At 45.3% G+C, this 17,517-nt stretch overlaps 1 protein-coding gene across 10 annotated transcripts in view; it reads left to right on the top strand.

The window, feature by feature from the left end:
- Window positions 1–17,517, top strand: part of LOC109403306 (zwei Ig domain protein zig-8) — a 911,020-nt gene that overhangs the window by 108,008 nt on the left and 785,495 nt on the right. The window lies entirely within an intron of this gene.

Genomic DNA, 17,517 nt, shown 5'->3' with positions numbered 1-17,517 from the left:
TGCATAGCTTACTCCGGTCTGGGCCTTTGCATGCCCAGGACTTATGCCCTTGCTCAAAGCACTTGAAGCACGCCACTGGCGGCTCGTATATGCTGAGCGGGCACACTGACCAAGCTATCTTGATCTTCCCGACTGAAATCGCCTTGTTCGCATCCCCTACGGGGAGTTTCAACGCGGCAATCTGCGTGCCAGCCGGACCCTTACGTAGGCGGATCGATGCACTTGGTACATCTATCTCACACTGCTGTTTGAATGCGGCTGCGAGCTCCTCTGCGTCGGTAATCTCGTCCAGGTTTTTACACTGGAGAGTTGCCTCCGCCGTTTGGGCTCTAACCTGCACCTTTTCGCCAAGTACCTCTTGGGCTAGTACTTTGTAGGAAGTACTTTTATTAGCTGCTTCCTTCTATAGCACTAGCATCATCTCTCCAGTCCTGGTGAGCCGGATGCTTTTTACATCCGCGCCCAACGGTGAGACGATACTCGCCTCGCATGGCCTTCAGCACCTCGGCGTATGTGTCTGCCTCGGTTTTGAAGACCAGCGCGTCACTTCTCGCTCGTTTGCGGGCTGGTTTCGTAGTTCTCACCTTCTTCTTTTTTCCTACCGTAATCCAAGGCTTCTCCTTCCCTTGGTCCGGTTGGCCTCCGTTCTTCCTCTGGTTGGCTTGCTGGGGCTTGGTTTCCCTGCCCCTTGCGCGCTTCGCAACCGGCTTAGCAGCCTGTTTACCTACGCTGGTCTTCACCTTCTCTTCCTTCGGCTTTGCACCCGACTCTGCCGGACGCTTCTTCGGCCGCGTCTCCTCAGCAGGTTCAGAAGGCTTAGCAAGGAGGAAGCTGTCCGTTTGGGTGGACCGCTCTTCTCTGCTCGCATCAGCAGCACTTCACTCTTCCACCAGGAGGTAGTACTCCTTCTTGGCCAGAGCCACTGATTTGCGGAGCTTCAGCAGGCCCTGTTTCAGGTCCTTGCTGATGGTTGTCCGCCCGCTCGTGTAGCCGATCAGCTCATTCATCATAGCAATCGTTTTTTTTTTCGCTGAAACCATTTGGATATTCGGGTTATCTCTGGCAAGTAGTCTGACACCCAACGCTTCCAATATTGGTTCGCAAGTATCTGCGACGTTAGCCTGTTCTGCCTTAGTGCTGCGCTGCTTTCATCGTGGTTGGTTGGTGGCTTCGATCGGTTGGATGAACCAAGTAAAATGTGGTTCTGCGTTAAGGCTGGAGCCGAGTCTTCTTCTATTGGAACGTGGGTGAGGGGTCGTGAGTTCACGATATTCTCGACTTCAGTCAGCAGGTTTCGGAGTATTTCGTCGGATGGCCGTGGCGAATGACAAACCATCGCCAAGTTGTTCTTAACGGAACGGATCAGCCGCTCCCAGCTACCTCCCATATGAGAGGTTGGGTTGAAGGCCCATTCGATTCTCGCATTGCTTAACTCTTGCATGAAGTCGTCTTGCTTGATTACTTCGTGAACCTGAAGTAACTCCCGGTTGGCGCCCACTAAGTTTGTGCCACGATCGCTGTAGATTTTTTGGGGGGTGCCACGACGAGCCATGAAATTTCGTCGAGCCATGATGCAGGCGCTCGTCTTAAAGAATGAACAACCTCTATGTGGATTGCTCGGACAGTCAGGGTGTGACCATAGTGGGTAAGGTGAGATGCGATCGGATGCGATAAGTTATGAGATGAGAAGAGGGATGTTTGATAGGCATGAGGTTTTCAATGAGGGTGCGCATGTTGTTTTCACATCCTTTTTCGCCTATTTCGTGCGCATCAACGACTCTCGTGATTTGATCGATGAAGTCGCTTGTGTGTTGAAGCGCTTCTTTGGATGCTGGTAGTGAAATGAATGTTTCATCTATAAGAGCGGCAAGATAAATGCACCCTATGATATTCGAGTTACCTAGTTCTAGCATTAAGGGGACGGTATGATTCACTGGAAAGCCACGTTTTAATATTCTTGCTTAAGCTCATTTCTTTTGACTAAGTAAAATGAATTGCCATCGTTGAGTGGACATGCCACGGTCTATCTTTATTTTATCAAGTTCATTTATTCAGGTCTCAGTCGCATTTAACGCTTTCGGGGCCAAAACTCATTTTTGCCTTTCTCGTACACTAAGTGTACTGGAAAGGCTATATGTTCACTCCAAAAATGACTTTTTGATAGAAGGCCCGGAGGGTCGAGTCACATATACTAATCAACTCAGCTCGACGAATTGAGGTGATGTCTGTGTGTGTGTATGTATGTGTGTGTGTGTGTGTGTATGTGTGTGTGTGAGTATGTGTGTGTACAAAATAAACTCACATCACTTTTTGGCAGTAAACCTCAACCGATTTTTATGACCGACGGTTCATTCGACGCGGAATCTGGTCCCATTGTTTCCTATTGAAAATGGTTCGGATCGGTTCAGCCGTTCCGGAGTTATGGCCATTTAGGTGTTCCGGATCGGTACCCCAGGGAGGGGCCAGATATGAAAATGCTACAAAACCATGCATGCGACATATCAGACCGCGGCTTTTTCGATAACCTGACGAACGGTAAGCAGGAAAATACTCTCAGTCCATATCTGAACCAGTAATATTCCGGAATCGGTTCCGGATGTCCCGCCGGAGGTGGCCAAATATAAAAGTGAGCCAAATCCATGCATGCGACACATCAAATAGCGGCTTTTTCGATAACCTGATGGACAGTGAGCAGGAAAATAGCCTTTGACCCAGCAGAGACTACTGGTAGTATTCCGGAACCGGTTCCGAGTACCCCGCCGGAAGTGGCCAAATATAAAATTGAACCAAACCCATGCATGCGACACATCAAATTGCGTCTCTATAAATAACCTGATGAACGGTTAGCAATAAAATGGAATCAGACTGTATTTAGGAAAACCAGTAGTATTCTATAACCGGTTCCGTGTGTACCGCCGGAAGTGGTCAAATGTAGATGGGAACCAAACCCATGCATGCAACACATTAAATAGCAGCTTTTTCGATAACCTGAAGAACGGTAAGCAGGAAAATGGCTTTAGATCACAGCAGAGACTACCGGTAGTGTTCCGGAACCGGCTCCGGATGTCCCGCCGGAAGTGGTCAAATGTAGATAGGAAACAAACCCATGCATACGACGCATTAAATTGCAGCTTTTCTGATAACCTGAAGAACGGTAAGCAGGAAAATAGCCTTTAATCACAGCAGAGACTACCGGTTGAGTTCCGGAACCGGCTCCGGATGTCCCGCCGGAAGTGGTCCAATATAAAAGTGAACCAAACCCTTGCATGCGACACATCAAATAGCGGCTTTTCCGATAACCTGGTGAACAAAAGGCAGGAAAATAGCCAGCAGAGACTACCGGTAGTGCTCTAGAACCAGTTCCGGATGTCCCGCCCGAAGTGGTCAAATGTAAAAGTGAACCAAATCCATGCATGCAACACATCAAATCCTGATGAACGGTTGACAAGAAAATGGTTTCAAACCATATTTAAGACAACCAGTAGTATTCCGGAACCGGTTCCGGGTGTCTTGCTGGAGCCAAACTTATATGTCGCATATAAGAGCCAAACCCATGCATGCGACATATCAAACCGCGGTTTATTCGATAACCTGATGAACAGTTTGCAAAAAATAGTCTCAGATCACATTAGAGACTACAGGTAGAACCCGTTTTGTATGTCCCGCCAGAATGACCAAAATGTAAAATGAATCAAATCCATGCATGCACATCAATTTTCGGCTTTTCAGAAAACCTGTTGAACAGTTAACAAGAGACTTGTTTCAGACCATATTTGAGACAATAGGTACAGTCTTAGAACCGATTCCGGGTATCTCACAGGAAGTGGTAAAAACAGTGAAAATAATCAATGCAAGCGATAAATATGTGAAAGAGAACAAAATCTTGACAAAACTGATGCAGGCTCATCAAATCACATCTTCTCATATTCCTGAGGTGTAAATCTACAGTAGAATGGGGGTTCCATGAGAAAATTGAAATTTAATCGCATCAACCTTGAGCAAAGTTTTTCAATCCCCTTTCACGTCTAAAATTGCTGCGCAAAATTTTGATCCGACTGATTGCTCCTCGCGCGGTCAACTAAGAGGTCTGATATTTTTATCTCTGCCTATGCATTGAACATAACACCGGAAATATGTGCCATCAGTAACTCGATGATGGCTTGCATACTTGCTTTTATAAATAAATTATTCACAGGATTCAGGATGCGGAAAGATCATGACTACATATTCGTCGAGAAAGGCACTATCACCACTAGGTGGATTAATACGGGTTTTTTTTGTTTTTTTATGCATAAATATATTTCTTACAACATAGTTAAGAGGTTCGAAGGTATAACGTAATGGCGTGTTCGTTGTCTTCGTAGCGATTCAGCACCAAATTGTAGTTGGCTTTTCATCTGCCGGATGGCCAGGAAAAACACAAAGATGAAAACAGAGAAAAGAGCCGAAAGATGCAAACAAAAAAAAACAATACTAGCTACACTACTAGTCACAACTTAGTTTTCTTCATCTCCAAAAAAGACAAGGCACAGCTAATCGATAATCTCATTAGGTCTTCCTCCGCGAAAACGACAACGATGAAGGGTGAAACAACTAATGATAACATTTCCATTTCGTCGTTTGACAACCATGGCTCCTGCCGTTCTCTTTTGTTGTCTTATAGTTTGGTGTTTTTTGTCTGGCTTTCAGCATAGTACTGAAGAACTCATCGAACCGCGAGTAGAAAGGGGTTTGGCTTCTCGAGGCATCACTCGGCGGTGCTTCAAAAGAGGGATTTTGTCGATACTTGCGATAAAACAAATGTTTCCTTCAAGATCCTTTTCTTGGAATTGCCATATAAAATTTCATTTGTTTATTACGATAAGCAACAAAATGGCAATATTTTCACAATCAAATTTGCTTATCATCCATCGCTGGAAAAGTCGCTCCTCGAGGCTCCTCCAATATGCACGGAGCCGTGAATCGCCCCGTCTGTCAATATGTGTTTAACATCAAGCAAGCAACGATCCTTTTCCTTCCGTTCTGCGAGTAGTTCGCCGGATTCGGTGGGCGTGAAAGCGTACAGAACAGATGAATCTCTATCCTTAAGCCAAGTTGCTCTTCGGCGGCACACAGCCAACAGACACAAAAAATCTCAATACTATTTGTTCATACTGACAGCATATTGCACGTCGTCGGTTGTATCGTTTGCAGTGTCGGAGATCGCTGACGTTAGACTGGTTTAGTCTGATGTAGTTTGTATAACGATCTCTGGACTAAAAGCCAAACGACATTTCGTCCCCTAATGCTAGAAGTAGGTAACTCGAAATTTGACGTTTTTAGTTGAATATACCACTATGTCGAGCTTTTGAGCTCTATAATATTTCCGGAGACCGATGAATTACGACTATAAATGACGAAAATATTCATCATTTTCAAAACTCGGTAGAATACAAAACTAGGATTAGAATACAAAAACTGCGTGCTATAACTAGGTACCTAACTAGGAAAATCATAACTATTTTCAACCGCACATGTTAAATACTATCGGACGCTTGACGGTGGAAATGTTACTTGACATTCTTTTGTTAGTAGATTGAAAATCCGTGAGTTTTTTCAATTTAAGCTTACAAATTTATAATATATTACTTTTTTTTATTTGGCTAAAAACTGTGATTGTTTGTAGACGATTATTTCACAAACATTATAAGGTATCTTGTGGTGATATGGTAGGTATCCTAACAAGTTCAGCAATTACACGTTAATTTTAATTTGCATACTGAATAGTGGTAAAAACCAGGTATCTCAGAATATCCCCTCCATTATTTTTGTTGGATTGTGAGTGCTATCAAGGGCTTAGCCAGGGGATGGCAGGGGGGGGGGCCCTGACCGATCAACTATATAGCACTGTGCTATAACTAGACAACTCGACAATGTTTCAACCCTTTTTTGTTTTTATCGAAGGTTTAAACCAAGAAAGTTCGAAATCTTGTTCTGTAACAAAGAGAGTAGAAAAAGAGACGAACCAGCCAAGGACTGAAAGTCTCTCTAATAAAGACAAATCAATCAATCAATCAAAGAGAGTAGAAGCTGAGTTAGCCATTGAAGCCAGAAAGCATTATTCTAAGGCTCCATACCTTTGGAACAACTGGTTGAAAAAATATCAAATTTTCTAACTCGTTTTTCTCGAAACCTTGTTTTTTGAGTTACCTAGCTATAGCATTAAGGGGACGATTTGTCCGAGTGACAGTTGACTGACTGACGATTATTGGACAGATGGACCAAAGTGGTATTTTCTTCTTTCAGTTGGTCAGTTGGTTCTAAGAATTTGGCCAAATGCCTTTTGGTTATCTGTCCTTTCGGCCATTTGTCATTCAATCAACTGTCATTCGTTCGAAGGTTTTTATGTCATCTGTCATAGTACCAAATTAACGTATCACTGGGATAGTTAATCCTTGTATGTATTTATAAAAAGATGATGACAGACAGTTACCCTCAAGTAACAATAGCAGCTTATTCAGCCAAAATTTCTAAAATCAAGCTAATGAGTGGCTTTTTCATCTGCTGTACAGCAATAATGTTCGTTGGACCTAACGAAGCTAACCTAATTTTCGGAAACAGCTAGACTTGAAACGCCTCCGACCAGTCTAACGAGAACTGTCTGTTCTAGCGGTTGGTGCAAAATGAGACCGGGTGTGCGCCTTTCTCCGCTATCTGCTCAGCATCGACCTCGGAAAGTTTCGAATCACTGGAGAGAATCTGGCCAAACGCATCCAGCCAACCAACGCCAACGCCAGAGGGATACGTGTTACTGTTGTGCGGTGCATGTTTTATGTGCGCCTCGCCTCGGCTTGGATCCCGGGAAAACGGATATAATCATGCATGCTGCATATACCGAGTGACCCGGAGAAGACGCGAGTGGGGGCGGTGCCGTGGATGGTGGGCGATAGCTGAGATGAGAAAAAATAACACTTCAAAGTTCAAACATGCTCCGGAACGGGCACCATGTTATCATTGTAACAACTTTTTTTTTCGTCGTCAATGTTCCGGCTTCTTCATCGACGGGTTCGCTGGGCTCTTCGGGGACTGGAAAAGTTATTATCCCATTATTCCCGTTCTCGGTAGTCGGTACTGATCACGCTGTCAAAACGTCCGCCTGGTTACAATATCAAGAGGCCAGAGAGCGTGGCTTCGGCACGAGCTGTCGAGCGCTGAAGGGATTCCCGGTAATGGATGGTCTAACGTGGTGACATCAATAAAAATCTACTGCGAAGTAGCTCCGTGCCTCGATTATTGTTCATGATACGGGGAAATATTTACGAAAACTTCACTTCTAGATAGCGCTGAATGAGCCCCCGTGGATGATAAGTGGAGTGATTGTTGTTGCTGTTGTGAACAAAGAATATGTTGTGCGCCTGCAAGTTTGCTTATTATAGTTTTTCCCCTACTGGACGATAAGAATTTTTGCCAATCTTTGTATTATAAGAATGGGCTGGTATAAACGTCAAGTTATTGGAGAAGTTGTATTGATTACTCAATCTGAAACGTTCAGCTTCTGAAATGAGCTGTAAGTGATGGAATCTAGATGATTCAAAGTTGCATTATCAGCACTGACTTGGCACCATCATCATTAAATTTTGTATCCATGAGAGAACATTCTTGAACAAATTTGCCAATTTTGAGATTTTGATGGCAAATGATGAAAAACTATGTCAACTTTCATCTCCCAACGACCCGTTCCCAAATTCGTTGGGAAACGCGAGATTTTGACATTTTTACCAATTTTCTGCAAGAAAGGCACAACTCAAAATAAGTTATCCAAAATTTATGAAAAAGACATCCCTCAGGCCCTTTCCAAGACACAATAATCAAAACTCGTTTCTATTAGTCAAATAATGAGTTTAAAAAGTGATGGATTTTCAATTTTTAAACGCTGAATTATGTCCCTTTTGCAGAAAACCGACGATATGTTTCATGAAAATGTGCAAAGTTACTCTTGACTAATAGAAATCGATCCATACTTTATGGAACACGTAAAAGTAAAATATGAAACTATCTCATTTAACAGTAAAATGTAGCACTAATAAATGATACTGAAATCATGCACTAAAAATTAAAATTGTACCTATAGGAAGTTGAAAAATTAGAAATGCACCATAGAAATGAAAGACACACGGCGTCAAAATTTTGATTATTATCGAACTTTCATGTACCTCGGATTTTTCTTCATAGAATGTTAGAATTTCGGCTACAATGTATAAATGCAAAATTAGAAAATATTCTATCGGAGAAAATTTGAGTGAGATGAGTTTTTAGCTATTTTCCATACTAAAAATCAATAATTATTATTTAGGCCCAAAAAAACGTCCCATACAAAATGTATGGAACAATTTTCGCCGATGAAATATTTTCTAGTTTTCCGATTATGAATATATAGCCCAAATACTAATCATTTCGAAGAAAAATCCGAGGTACATAAATGTTCGATAATAATCGAAATTTTGACACCGTGTAGACATGCTCCATAACGCTATTAAACGTTGAAAAATTATTTGAAAAAACATGAGAAATCTATTGGAACTGGCCATGTGATTTAAGACGATTATATAATGGGTAATTCTCGCTGAGACCGGCTCACTAATTACATCTTGTCTTCAAAAATGTTTAAGTTGCCAACTTTCTGAAAACCCTCGCTAAAAAAGTAAGAAAAATGCATTTGGTTACTCAAACTGATGGACCCCCCGTTAGTTTGAGCCATAACAATTTTTGCAGACCCCTCGATTTTGGTCAAATGGTGTCTCACTTAAACCGTTATAACTCGAAAGTTTCTCCAAAAACCACCTCAAAACGAATTGTTGTTGAAAAGAGAAAAGATAGAGCTACTATTTACAATAATAAAAAGTTTGGTCGTCCATATTGATTTTGGCCGCCATCTTGGATTTTTATACCAAAACATTTTTTTCACCATGAGGGCAACCACCGATTTTAAAAATTCTTGCATCAATTAAAATCTGAGATATTTAAACATAACATATAAAAAAAATAGAGATGTCTTTTTCTTCTTTCAAAAGCTATCTGTCTGTTCCGTACGGAACGAGCCGAGCGACAATAATAACGATAATCACGAATAGCACGTGCATCGTCTCCCTGCGTAACACAACCCACAGCAACAATAACACCAACCAGCAGCACCAACCCAACACTCACAATTAACAACCCCCAACGCGACCCATCCTGACGACGTCACTGCGAGAACGCGATCCACCAGCAAGCGTGAGAGTCTGTGGTGAGTGCCGTGAGATGCTCTCGTCGCCGCCGTTGTCATCGTGTGGTAACTCACACAAACTCACCACAGCAGCCGCACCGACCGCCGACCGATGATGAGATTGAGTGCCACCAGTGTGTTCCACGCTGTTCTGGAACAGGTGCCGCGCGCTTACTCGAAGTTTCCAGAATTCCAATCGACAAATATAAATAGCGGATAGGAACTTCGAGTGAGCCAGTATTGTTTCAAACGTCGCGTAATTATAATCGTCGCGTGTGAAAGTAAAAGTGATATCCCAGTAGTAAAAGTAGTGTAAAAGTGCAGAGTAATAAAAGTAGTGTTTAAGTAGTGATTCAAAAGTGGTGTTATTCCTTCTTTCCGAAAATTTACCGAGTGATACAGTCCACCCGACCCGACCGGAGTTGGTCCCGGATGCGCGCCAACATAGTGGTCCTAGCGAACCGGATCCAGTGCCGCCCCGCCGCCGTTGGAAAGGATACGACACCACCGCCCGACACGTTTGCGTGGCACCCTTGCCAGAACGTGCACCGACCAAGGAGAGAATCGCTACTGTCGCCGCCGCTTGTAAGTTGTTCCGAATCTGTCGTCAATCGCCCGAGGAGTATTCTGCACCGCCGCTCCGACCCGACACGCACTCGCACCGTCGTTAGCTGCGTGTTCCGCCCGAAGGATTTTCATCATGTCGCAAAGTCATACGCCGAAGACCAGGGCAGCTAAGGCCGCTGCAGCTGCAAAGCTGAAGCAGCAGCTGGACGCTGATGTGGAAAATTACTCGATTAACTGGGAAATCACCGCCGATGCTGAGACACTGAAGGAGTTGTCGTCGTTGTCCCGCCAGCGTGATCAAGTAAGTATGAAGCTAACGCGGGTGCAAAGGGCACTTGCCACTGCCAAACACGTGATCAGCCCTTCGCAGTTGAGGACGTATTTGAAGAACATCGACGATGCCTACAACGAATTCAGTGCCGTGCACAGCAAACTCATCGCCGCAATTCCGGATGAAGCCTTCCGCCAACAAGAGGAGATCTACGTTGCATTCGAAGAGCGATACAACCACGTCCGCACCGTCATCGACGAATTGATGGTTTCCAGAGAGACTGATGCCACCAGAGCTCCACTCCCGCAACCACAGGTAATCGTGCAGCAGCAACCATTGAAGGTCCCGATCCCCACCTTCGATGGATCATACGCCAACTGGCCGAAGTTCAAGGCCATATTCCAGGACCTGATGGCCAACTCTGGCGATTCCGACGCCATCAAGCTGTACCACCTAGACAAGGCGCTTGTTGGTGAGGCAGCTGGAGTTCTCGATGCCAAGGTCATCAGCGAGGGAAACTATCAACAAGCATGGGCCATCCTCACCGACCGCTTCGAGAACAAAAGGATCATCGTCGAGACACACATCCGTGGCCTATTCAATATCCCGAAAATGGCTTCGGGAACCTGCAAGGAGCTTCGACGACTCCACGACGAGTGTACCCGCCATGTCGAGAGTTTGAAGTATCTGGAGCAGAAGTTCCTGGGTGTATCCGACCTCTTCCTGGTCCACATCTTGTCGTCGTCGATGGATCAAGCAACGAGGATGGCATGGGAAGCCACGCAAAAGAAAGGTGAGTTGCCAACGTATGCGCAGACCATTTCGTTTCTTCAGACAAGGTGCCAGATGCTGGAGAATTGTGAAATGGCATTCCAAAACCCCACCTCCCAGCCACTGCCGAAACCGAGTTCGAAAGGCCAAGCACCATCGAAGGCAGCTGGCGTGAAGGTTCATGCCGCTGCGACCGAATCGCAGAAGAAGGACAAGTGTGATTTCTGCCAGGGTCCACATCGTAACTACCAATGCGACGCAATCAGCAGCCTGCCGTTCGAGAAAAGGATTGAGAAGGTAAGGACATCCGGAGTGTGCTTCAATTGTCTTCGCAAGGGGCACAGTGCTAGAGATTGTCCATCGCCGAAGACGTGCCAGAAATGCCAGAAGCGGCATCATACGCAGCTCCACAACGAGGAACCAAAACAAGAACCGAAACCAAGTGTGTCCGTCCCAGCTCAGGAGAACCGCCCTCCCATCGACCAGAACAAGGTATGCGTTTCGACCTCGACCAGAGAGACCCCGCAACTCTCCTGCAACTACGCCAACTCCACGAAGACCGTGTTCCTGCTTACAGCTGTTGTCAACGTGGTGGATAGGAACAATCGCCTTCATCCATGCCGTGCGCTTCTGGACAGCGGATCACAGGTGAACTTTATCACAGCTGATCTTGCGAACCGTCTCGGAAGCGAGAGACAACGTGTCGACGTGCCAATACGAGGTATCAACGACGTCAAGACTATCGCCCACGACAAAGTTGAGGTAAGGTTCCGGTCTAGAGTCTCCGACTATCAAGCGCAGGTCCAGTGCTTGATAACGCCCAACGTCACAGGAGTCATTCCGTCAGCCAAGATCGACGTTTCCTCCTGGAACATCCCCTTTGGCGTTCAACTCGCAGATCCAGAGTTCTACAAGCCGGAGAAAATCGACATGCTTCTCGGAGCAGAACTCTTCCTGCAGTTACTACGACCCGGCCACATCAAACTCGACGAAGACTTCCCTGAGCTGCGTGAAACCTCCCTAGGATGGGTGGTAGCTGGAGTCTTCAGAGAGCGTTCCACCGCCAACGAGGTACAACACTCGCTCACCGCATCGCTAGACGACGTCGAGGAGGCAATTCAGCGTTTTTGGAAAATTGAAGAAGTGCCTGATGCCAGCCCACTAACTAGCGAGGAGCAAGAGTGCGAGGCTCATTTTCTCGCAACTCACCGTCGGATTGAAGATGGACGTTACATCGTGAGGTTGCCGTTCAGAGATAACGCCAACGAACTGAATGATTGCCGCTCTGTTGCTTTGAAAAGGTTCCAGATGTTGCAACAGAGACTTCAGAAGAACCCAGAATTGAAGCAGCAGTACATCGAGTTTATGCGAGAATATGAGCAGCTGGGACATTGCCGAGAGATACGAGAGGAAAACGACGATCCGAAGCAGCAAAACTACTATTTGCCACACCACGCCGTACTTCGCCCTTCGAGTTCAACCACCAAATGCCGAGTGGTATTTGACGCTAGCGCAAAGGCAAACGCAGCAAGCCTTTCGCTCAACGAGGTCCTTCAAGTGGGTGCAACGGTACAGAAGGAACTGTATGACGTTATGCTACGATTCTGTAAGTATAAAATTGCATTCACCGCCGACGTTCCAAAGATGTATCGCCAGATCATCATGGATCCCCGAGACACGCATTTTCTTCGAGTGTTTTGGTGCGAGCAACCATCCGACCGCCTTCGTGTCCTGGAGCTTACCACGGTAACATACGGGACAGCCTCCGCACCATTCCAAGCAACCCGCTGTTTGCAACAACTAGCCGAAGACGAATCAACAGACTATCCTATTGGAGCCCGTATCGTGAAGGAGGATTTCTACGTCGACGATGCCCTTTCGGGCGCAGACTCGCTTCCAGCTGCTGTTGAAGCAGTGAAGCAGCTGAAGGGCATCATGCAGAAAGGAGGTTTTTCGCTACACAAGTGGTGTTCCAACTCAAACGAGTTACTGGAACACATTCCGACAGCTGAACAGGAGCAGCCAGCCGCTTTGGAAGATTATGGACCGAATGGAGTAATAAAGGTACTTGGCCTACTGTGGGACCCGAAAGCCGACATTTTCCAAATTGCCAGGCCAGTTCAGCGCAGTTTGAAGCAACCCGTCACGAAAAGGATCATTTATTCCGAGGTGGCAAGACTGTTCGATCCATTAGGTCTTGTGTCACCAGTCATCGTTGTTGCCAAGCTACTTGTGCAGCGGCTCTGGCAATGCAAGATTGGATGGGATGATCCGGTGAACGACCAAACGCAGAAGTTCTGGGAGGACTTCGCAAATTCCTTGTCAGCTCTTGATACGATCGCTATTCCCAGACGAATTACATTCGACGAAGCCGTAGACTACGAACTACACGGATTTGCCGATGCATCATCAGTGGCGTATGGTGCATGTGTTTACGTACGTAGCCTTTTCTCCGACGGATCAGCCAAATTGAAACTGGTTACCAGCAAATCCAAGGTGGCACCGCTTCACGAGTTATCGACACCCCGAAAAGAGTTGTGTGCCGCATTACTACTGACTCGACTAGTTGAGAAGGTAGTCCATGTCCTACAGATGGAGTTTCGTCACGTCGTTCTCTGGTCGGACAGCCAAATAGTTCTGGCTTGGATGAAACGACCTGCACATCAACTCAAGGTTTTTGTACGCAATCGTATCGCCGAAATCAACAGTAAAACAGCAGAATATCAATGGCGTTACATTCGAACCACGGAGAACCCAGCGGACATCGTTTCCAGAGGACTACTTCCGAACGACTTGTGCAAAAGCAATCTTTGGTGGTACGGCCCGTCATTCCTTTCGAGCGTTGAGTACGAAGCAGAGGACATCGAAGACATCCCCGAGAATATGCTTCCCGAAATAACAACTGTCGAAACAGTTGCTACAGCAGTAGAAGAGAAGTTTCCATTGTTTTCCCGATTCAGCGACTTCAGGAAGATTGAACGTGTGATGGCTTTGGTACTCCGATTCATCTACAACACCCGTTTGAAGGAAAAGTCAGAGCGCCAAACAGCACGCCACGTAACCGTCGTCGAACTACGCCGTGCGAACCACGTGATCCTCAAAATGATGCAGCAAAATGAACTAGCTGATGAGATTCGTCGAGTGGAAACTGGAGTTCCTTGTCGCAAAATAGGAAACCTGAATCCAATATTGGTTGATGGAGTTCTACGAGTTGGAGGACGTCTTCAACACTCGAACTTACCAGTTGCGAGAAAGTACCCGATCATATTGCCGAACAAACATCCACTAACGAAACTGATGATAAAGGCACTCCATACCGAGCATCTGCATCTTGGGCAAAATGGACTGATGGCTGCCATCCGCCAAAGGTACTGGTTGTTGAACGCCCGTTCAACGATTCGACACGTGACAAGAGCCTGTGTGAAATGTTTTCGAACAAGCCCCAAAATGTCTACGCAGCTGATGGGAAACCTTCCGCAGCCTAGGATCACTCCGTCACCCCCATTTGCAATCACCGGAATTGACTATGCAGGTCCGTTCTGGATTCGAATGGGCAATTACCGTTCCAGATTCGTCAAGTGTTATGTTGCGGTATTCGTGTGTATGGCAACCAAAGCTGTGCACTTCGAGGCTGTTTCGGATCTTACGTCAGATGCCTTCATCGCAGCGCTACAACGTTTCGTAAGTCGTCGAGGAATAGTTCACCAGTTGCATTCTGACAATGCAACAAACTTTCGAGGAGCCCAGAATGAATTGCGCCAGCTTTACCAGCAATTCCTAGACCAGCATTTCGTCGACCGTGTTCAATCCTTCTGTCAACCAAGGCAGATAGAGTGGCATTTCATTCCGCCGAACTCCCCAGAATTTGGTGGCCTATGGGAGGCCGCAGTGAAATCCATGAAAAGGCATCTCGTCCGAGTTGTTGGTGATTCTAAGCTATCATTTGAGGAACTTGCAACCGTGCTTACCGAAATCGAAGCAGTGATGAACTCAAGACCACTGTTTTCAACTTCATCCGATCCAGCCGACGAAAACGTCATAACTCCAGCCCATTATCTAATAGGTCGTCCGTTAACAGCCATACCGGAGCCGTCCCTAGAGAGCATGAAGGTGAACCGACTGAAACGATGGCAATATCTTCAGAAAATGCGAGAGGATTTTTGGAAATCGTGGTCCAAAGATTATCTGTGCAGCCTTCAACAAAGACCGAAAAACGTCAGGATCATGGCAAACCTTCGCCCAGGAATGGTAGTTGTATTGGAAGACAAATCGCAACCTCCACTCAACTGGAAGCTAGGACGCATCACCCAAGTGTATCCTGGTGCAGACGGATTGGTACGTGCAGTAGATGTATTTTCCAACGGAAGTACATATCGCCGATCGATAAACAAGATTGCAGTCCTGCCGATTCAAGACAACGAGCCATCGGAGAAAGCTGTTGAAACTTCGTGTCAACCGGGGGGAGTATGTTCCGTACGGAACGAGCCGAGCGACAATAATAACGATAATCACGAATAGCACGTGCATCGTCTCCCTGCGTAACACAACCCACAGCAACAATAACACCAACCAGCAGCACCAACCCAACACTCACAATTAACAACCCCCAACGCGACCCATCCTGACGACGTCACTGCGAGAACGCGATCCACCAGCAAGCGTGAGAGTCTGTGGTGAGTGCCGTGAGATGCTCTCGTCGCCGCCGTTGTCATCGTGTGGTAACTCACACAAACTCACCACAGCAGCCGCACCGACCGCCGACCGATGATGAGATTGAGTGCCACCAGTGTGTTCCACGCTGTTCTGGAACAGGTGCCGCGCGCTTACTCGAAGTTTCCAGAATTCCAATCGACAAATATAAATAGCGGATAGGAACTTCGAGTGAGCCAGTATTGTTTCAAACGTCGCGTAATTATAATCGTCGCGTGTGAAAGTAAAAGTGATATCCCAGTAGTAAAAGTAGTGTAAAAGTGCAGAGTAATAAAAGTAGTGTTTAAGTAGTGATTCAAAAGTGGTGTTATTCCTTCTTTCCGAAAATTTACCGAGTGATACAGTCCACCCGACCCGACCGGAGTTGGTCCCGGATCCGCGCCAACACTGTCGTTTTGTAAATCATGCCTCTTTTGCGCACTGGACCCGGTGCCGGCAGTTTACATAAATGCAACGATATTTTGCAGTGTTTACGAACACGAATTTAAAACCTGAACCCACTTATGGAAAGCTGATGGTTTAAGCTTTCCAAAACGCTAAAAAAGTTATAAAAGCAATGCTTACATCATTGAGAAACAGGCAAAAACGGAACCGAACCTCCGATTTGCCCAAATTTTGCGGCAGGTGCCTTTGTGTATACATGCAGGCGTAAACTAGGATGCTATTGCATGTCGTTGCCGGTGCGCATGGAATTGTATGGAGAAAACGTGGCTTAATTTACAAAACTGCAGATAACGTTTGATAGGAAAAAACGACATCTCTAATTTTTTGATATGTTATGTATAAATGCCTCAGCTTTCAATTGATGCAAAATTTTTGAAAATCAGTGGTTGCCCTCACGGTGAAAAAAATGTTTTGGTATAACAATCCAAGATGGCGACCAAAATCAATGTGGCCGACTCAACTTTTTATTATTGTAAATAGTAGCTCTACCTTTCCGCTTTTCAACAACAATTCGTTTTGAGGAGGATTTTGGAGAAACTTTCGAGTTATAACGGTTTAAATGAGCCACCATTTGCATTTTTCTTACTTTTTTAGCGAGGGCTTCCAGAAAGTTGTCACCTTAAACATTTTTGAAGACAAGGTGTAAATAGTGGCCCGGTCTCAGCGAGAATTGCCCAATACTGAAAAAATTTAAATACATTATTCAAAGTAGAGAAATTGATGTCATACTTAATCTTTTTTCTTCTATTTTTATTTCAGGTAAGCTACCCAACAATTTTGGATCCGATTTGAAAGGGAAGCATCTCATGGAAAGCGAATAAAACATGCAAGCTGGTTAGTTTTCTATCATACAGTCAGGTCTTTTTTACGCGGTTTAGACCATTGGCCTATTAATGGCCTAAACCGCGTAAAATGAAAATTGCAAACACATTTTTTTTCATTGTCTTGTTTTTGCATGATTCGTCGAGAAATGGCGTGACTCTTTTTAGGCTTTTTTTTATTTCTAATTGCGTTTTATTTTCACGCAATACGTATCCCCGTGTAAAAAAAACCTGACTGTATATCCATAATCAGATTTACAACTATTATATAATTATGAACCATATTTACTTTTTTCTTTCGGGCCTTAAGACTAGAAAGTGCAGTATGACCCATACCAAATACGACTGTCAAATGTTTGTGGTCTTTGAACATGTTTGACCCTCTAATACCCAATCTAGCTGGGGAATAGTTTGAGATTTTTTTATTCTCTACTGGGCAATCATGTGCAATCAAAACTTTCATATTTTGGCTAACTTTTGGGACTGTTTTGTAAATCTAAAAATGGTTTTGGTGTCTTTCAAAGCATACATCCGATCCGCCATAGGTAGTACCTCGGCTACAGCACTAGGTTTCACGACTCCGAATCACAGAAACGACTGGTACGACGGCGAATGCGAACAGTTGAAAAAACGAGAAGAATGCAGCAACTCTTCCGGATGAAAAAGCGCCAGCAGGAAGAACAAGAGCG

This window comes from Aedes albopictus, chromosome 3, assembly GCF_035046485.1.
Source record: "Aedes albopictus strain Foshan chromosome 3, AalbF5, whole genome shotgun sequence".
Taxonomy (NCBI): domain Eukaryota; kingdom Metazoa; phylum Arthropoda; class Insecta; order Diptera; family Culicidae; genus Aedes; species Aedes albopictus.
Note: the sequence above shows the minus strand (reverse complement) of the source record. Positions and strands in the feature narration are given on the sequence as shown.